We start from the raw sequence: 6,536 nt of genomic DNA on the forward strand, positions 1-6,536 counted from the left end.
TGTTGTGAACGCAGCACCAGTCTTAGCTCCTGAAGGGGCCACATGGCCCCTTCAGGAGCTAATTAGGCTGGCGCTGCGTTTGCAGCGTGCAGCCATGAGCGACTCTTCCCTGCCTTCGCAGGGAAGAGCCGCTCCTGGCTGGCACTGCAAACGCAGCACCAGCCTTAGTTTAGTTCCTGAAGGGGCCGCGCGGCCCCTGCATGGAAGCTAAACTACCGCCCCGCGTCTGACGTCAGACGCGGGGGGGGGGGTGTCAGGGCCGCTGTCGCGGCTCCTGATTGGTCACCGGCCCGGGTTCTTTGAACCCATTGGCCCAATGGTGGCTCTGCCCCTGGTTCCCCCCCTTATGAAACAATTAAAAATGGGGGAGGGGGATAAACATGATACAAAAGGTGAAGTGAGAAATAGGTGGCAAAGGCTTGCGTAAAGAAAGAGAGAGATAGGGTTTGAAAGACTGAGAGCAGAGAAGGTTGTAATGCCTGGTGGCGGGGCATTCCAGAGGTATGGCAGTGAGAGTGAAAAAGGATGGAGACACAAGACTGAAGATAAACCTTTTGATATGTAAAACAAGTACTAGAATGAAGAGAACAAGGGAGAGCACAAGGAGGCAGAAGAGAAGAAAGGTACCCTGGAGTGAGATAATGTAAGCATTTCTGAACACAAAGTTTGAGCACGGAACTTGTTTAAAACCATAAAAGCTCAAGTGGAATGTATACCAAGAAGGAGGAAAGGTACCATGAAGTTCAGGAAGACACCAGCATGGTTAAAAAGTAAAGTCAAGGAAGCTATAAAGGGGACTTCCTTCAGAAATGGAAGTCCTGCCCAAATGAAGTTGACAGAAACGAACATAAACTCTGGCAAAAGAAATTCAGTGAGACAATAAAGGATGCAAAAAGAGAGTTTGAGAGGAGCATATAGCTAGAAGTCACAAGGGGAATAACAAAAACTTCTTTAAATATATCAGAAGCATAAAACTGCCAGGGAGGTGGTTGGACCCTTAGATGATGAGGATGTTAAATGGATTATTAAGGAGGATAAGGAGACTGCAGAGAAGCTGAATGAGTTCTTTGTATCTCAATTCATGGCGGAGGATACTGACCATATACCCGCTCCAGAACTGAGCTTCTCAGACTTAGAGGCTGAAGAACTGGGCCAATTTGAGGTGATGAGAACGGATTTTGTAAACTGTCTTGAAAAAATAAAAATTAACACATCACCAGGGCCAGATGGCATCTACACAAGAGTTCTGAAGGAATCCAAATGTGAAATTGCTGATCATTGAGCAAAAATATGTAACTTGTCCCTACAATCAGGCTCTGTACCAGAGGACTGGAAAGTAGCGAATGTAACTCCAATTTTTAAAAAGGGATTCAGGGGGGATCTGGGAAATTATAGGCTGGCCAGCTTAATTTCGGTGCCTGATAAATTGATGGAAAGCATACTTAAGAACAAAAGAAAAGGCCTTGCTGAAGGAAAACCAGCATGGCTTCTGCAAGGGCAAGTCTTGCCTCACTAACCTTTTGGAGTTCTTTGAGAGTTCTTTGAGAGTGTCAACAGGCATGTGGATAAAGGTGATCCAGTTGACAAAGTATACTTAGACTTCCAAAAAGCTTTGACAAATTCCTCACCAAAGGCTCTTGAGTAAACTTAGCAATCATGGGATAAGGGGACAGGTTTATGTGTGGACTGGTAACTGATTGAAGGAAAGGGAACAGAGAGAAGGAATAAATTGACAGTTTTCACAATGGAGGGAAGTAAGAAGTGGGGTCCCCGTACTGAAACCAGTACTTCAGTCTGTACTGAAACCAGTACTTTTTAACTTGTGCATAAATGATCTAGAAGTTGGGGTAAGCAGCAAAGTGGCCAGATTTGCAGATGACACTAAACTATTTAGGGTAGTGAAATCCACAACAGATTGTGAGGCGCTCCAAAAAGATCTCTCCAAACTGCAGGAGTGGGTGACAAAATGGCAAATGCAGTTCAGTGTAAGCAAGTGTAAAGTGATGCATATTGGGGCAAAAAAACCCTGCTTCACATATACACTGATGGGGTCTGAACTGAAAGAGACTAACCAGGAGAGAGATCTTGGGGTTGTGGTGGACAGCTCATTGAAAGTGTTGATTCAGTGCTCAGCAGCTGTGAAAAAAAGGCAAATTCCATGCTAGGTATCGTTAGGAAGGGGATTGAAAATAAAAATTCTAATATTATTATGCCCTTATACAAATTTATGTCATGGCCACATTTGGAGTATTGTGTACAGTTCTGACCATTGTATCTTAAGAAGGACATTGTAGAACTGGGAAAGGTGCAGAAGAGGGCAACCAAGATGATCAGGGGCTTGGAGCGTCTTTCTTATGAGGCAAGGTTACAGCATCTGGGGCTTTTTAGTTTGGAAAAGAGACGACTAAGGGGAGACATGATCGAGGTGTATAAAAGTATGCATGAAGTAGAGAGAGTGGACAGAGAGAAATTTTTCTTACTCTCTCGTAACACTAGAACCAGGGACCATTCCATGAAACAGAAGGTCGAGAAATTTAGGACGGACAAAAGGAAGTACTTTTTCACACAGTGCATAATTAATCTATAGAATTCTCTGCCACAGGATGTGGTGGTGGCCACTAGCTTGGATGCTTGGACAAATTCATGGAAGACAGGTCTATCAATGGCTAGTAGTTTGGAGTATATAAGCAGCCTCCAGTCACTGTGGGCTTTCCCCCAGTTGCTGCTATGAATTTATTCACCTGTGTTCAGTTTGAATGCAGGTATTGTTTACACGGTGAAAAGAGGAAATCACTCCAAGGAGACTGAGCACTGGACCAGCAGCGTAGGGAGGCTGGTGGCGGCCCGTGTGCAGCCGCCGCAGCCCTCTGGCCCCGCCCCGCATCTGATGTCAGACGCAGGGGCAGGCTAGCCACACCCCTGTGTCTGACATCAGACGTGGGGGACGTGGTCTCCCTCCCAAACGGGTCAGTGCAGCCCTGTTTGGAAGGGAGATCAGCCCACATTGTGTTGGGCAGCTGCCTTAACGGCAGGGAATGTCACTCTGGCTGCGCTGCCAACGTAGCGTGTGCTGATTTCGGCTCCAAACGGGGCTGCGTGACCCAGTTTGGGACTGAAATAATGCTGCCCGCATCTGGGGCCGCATTCATGGTCCCTGATTGGTAGCGGCCCAGGTTCTTTGAACCTGTTTGCCCCATGGTGGCTCCACCCCTGCACTGGACTGTTGAGAGATCCATCAATGACCTTGCCGATTGTAAACTGCAGCTTTGAAAGTCAGATTATGCAGAATCCCAAATTCCCCGTCAGCTGCATTTATGTATTAAGCCCATAGCTTAAGAAGATTCCTAGCTGGGAATGTGTCTCTCTGCCTTTCTAGGCAAGGTAAGATGCTCCGCTGGCTGAAGCACTTTGCAAACGGGGCCACAGGGCCCCACATATGGTCACGCCCCCTGCATCTGACATCAGACTCAGGGGTATGGCTAAGGCACCTTGGGGCCTCCCTGGCGGTTTGCACCTACACCACTGGTGGCTTCCTATGCACCTGCTCTCAAATAAAAATACAAAAGATCATTTTGGTCTGGTTCCTTGTGTCTCCACTGGTATTCATCCCACAATAGGGCAAATCCACCCCCTAGACTCTTGGGCCAGGACAGACCACACTTACTGGGTGTAGCACCCCTAGGCTCATAAGTAGCGTGCAGAACCCCTGAGAAAAAAGAGGTACTGGTCATCCCCAGGCTGAGGCAGTTAGTAATGGAGATGACTCTACAGGCAACCACTATCCCTTGTGGATGTGAATCAACCATCAAGAGGCTCGGGGGGAGATACAAAAACAAACCTTACAGATAGCTGGCATCTGCGACCAGGACATCCCTGGTGTGTATGAATGGGGCTAGTAGGGAAATTGGGGGGGGACGACACTCTGGGATCCAGGTGGGCAGCCATGAGTGGAAGACTGCTCTCATTAATTCCACAGCTTCCCTCAGTCAATTAAACCTGGTGCCCAGAGGGGGAGTCTGAAATTCCCTCAAAGTTATCCAGTATATGATGGAAGATTACATTAGAAAAACCCTGTTATTCTGGAAATGCTATGGCTAATGCAAAAGGGCTTGTGGTACAATCCCTACAAGTCTATATTATGGAAAATTAATTGGATAAGCTACAATTGCCAAAAAAATTCTTTTTGGCCAGGTTCCATCATGTGGAAGAGCACTCCATCATGAGCTGTGAATCTTAAATTTGTGGATTGGGTGAGACAATTGATGTTTTTAAATCCACTGAGAGATCTTCTAAACAATCTTATATAAAGTCTGCCAAGTATAACTAGCCTTCACAAAAGGCACAGCTCATACTCCCTTTGATTTGAGGCCGTTTGTATGAGGACCGAAACTGAATTTAACAAGAATAATTTGAGATATTTGAATCCTGTTAGTGGAAAGGGCTCCAGAATCTGAGTAAAGAAGGTTATTCTTAAAGTATGCTTGATTCTAATTGTTAGATTTAAAGAGTGGGATGTGTTAATCACATGTTTTAAAGAACAGGGGGCCTGAGAAGGAGTGAAGGTAAGCCCTTCTCTATGTCCTCAGTCCATGAATATTCCTCCCCCTGTATGGGCTAAATCTGGAGAAACGGCAATATGTAAAATGTCAGAGATTAAACCCTTTGAAAAGAACGCTCCCCACACCCATGACTGAAGGCATATGTGCAATCCTAAATCTGTTAAGTCGTCTGAGAGCAAAAGGGTTGGCTTAATATATGATGACGGCAAAAGAAAGTCGTGAAAGAGAAGAGAGTGGATGTTTAAGATTAAGAGAAAGTATGAGAAACTGACTGTTTTAAGAGTGCAGGATTTGTGGTTAAGAGAAAAGGATATGGTAAGTTTTGAAATAATGGTTAATGGTTAGTGACTGTGTAATGTGAAAGAATTGAAGTGCATGGTGAACAGAGATGCAGCAACAGCCATATTATGTTTTGTTTAATTAAGAGACCTATGTCAGAGAAAGAGAGTCATTAGGAACAGAGGAAGCTGTCTTATACCAGATCAGAATCTCCTACATGCAAACATGCAGATGCTCTTCCCAAAGTGCCCCTATCCCCTAGGGTGCATATCTTATAGTACTCACACATGTAGTCTCCCATTCAAATGAAAACCAGGGCAGACCCTGATTAGCAAAGGAGACAATTCATGCTTGCTACCACAAGACCAGCTCTCCTCCCCCATTGAATTAGCAAAATGGGGATCCATTCCAGAGGTGGTTTGAGGGCTATAGCAAGGAGTATCAATTCCAGATGTTAAAGCAGGAACACTCTATATAATTATTTCATTAAGCCAGTGTGTGGCAGGCGGAAATGTGGGGCTGGGGATGTGGGGATGCGTGGGGATGTTTGGAGGGCAGAAATGCGGCAGCGAAGGCAGGCCCAGGCCACCGGTGGGCTGCGGAGGAGCTGCGGCAGTGGCAGCTGCCCGAAAATGGCGGGGAGGGAGGGAGCCAGGCGGCCAGCAAAGTCTGTGAACTCGAAGTTGTCCCATAAAACTGACACAAATAGTGGATTTTTAAATCCCGGATATAAATTGGGTTACACTCTAATGCACCGTGAAAAACCTGAATTGTGTGTGAACTGCTCCCCGATAACTCGCAGTGACTTGGGGGTAAATCTAGCTGATTTGTGAATGCACGCCCTCCATTCTGGAGGAGTTGAGAGTTAAAGGGCTTCAAAAGCCCCGTGTGAAAAGCTTCCAGCCAGGGAATATACCTTGAAACACAAAGAAGTATCTCTTCTGGTATTTCTCTGGTTTTTCTTGTGTGCTTAAAAGGGTGTCCGTCCTCCCCTGTTGGTTGCCTTCCATTAGTCAATAAACAGGAATTTTAGAATCTGCTATTGTCTGTGTCTGGAACTGCAGATACAGTAGTTTTAAACCATAGGGAAATGGAAGGGGAAGTTTTCTAGCATAAAATTCTGACCTGAATGGCATAAGGGTTCTCTCATTGCCTTATTCTTGGCATGAAGATTTCTGGTAAATATAGGATCTTTTTCAGATGCTGATTTTTAGGCAGAGGGTGAGTACAGGGATATGAACCAATTTTTTGGCAGTGCAATGAAATTCGTAAGTTGTAAGTTGCCCGATGCAGAGTGTGGTGTAAAAGCTGCATCTAAAGCTGCATCTTCTCTTGTTATAGAGAGTAGGAAAAGGTGTCCTGAGGTAATTTCTCTAGGCCAGCCAAATGCTAGCCAGGGGAAAGAATTTAAAATTAACTCTAGCTTAAATGCCTTTGACTCATTTGTGCCTAGATGGGAATACTCTGTAAAACCATGCTTGTGTCCATCGCAAAGGAGAGTAAAAATGAGTGAGCTTGGTCATCCGAAACTGATATAGAGACCCCTAGTGACCAGCTATCCTCATTGCAGGTTGAACTCCTCAAGGGTAGTGAATAGGCCCAGTTCATATGTAAAATGGAACCACAGTTCCATGCCCCCCTTCCCCTGCTCTCTTGTTCGGGTTTGGATGTTGAGGAGAGCGTCTCTCTGCAGTCAGT

The sequence above is a fragment of the Hemicordylus capensis genome, chromosome 3, assembly GCF_027244095.1.
Source record: "Hemicordylus capensis ecotype Gifberg chromosome 3, rHemCap1.1.pri, whole genome shotgun sequence".
Lineage (NCBI taxonomy): Eukaryota > Metazoa > Chordata > Lepidosauria > Squamata > Cordylidae > Hemicordylus > Hemicordylus capensis.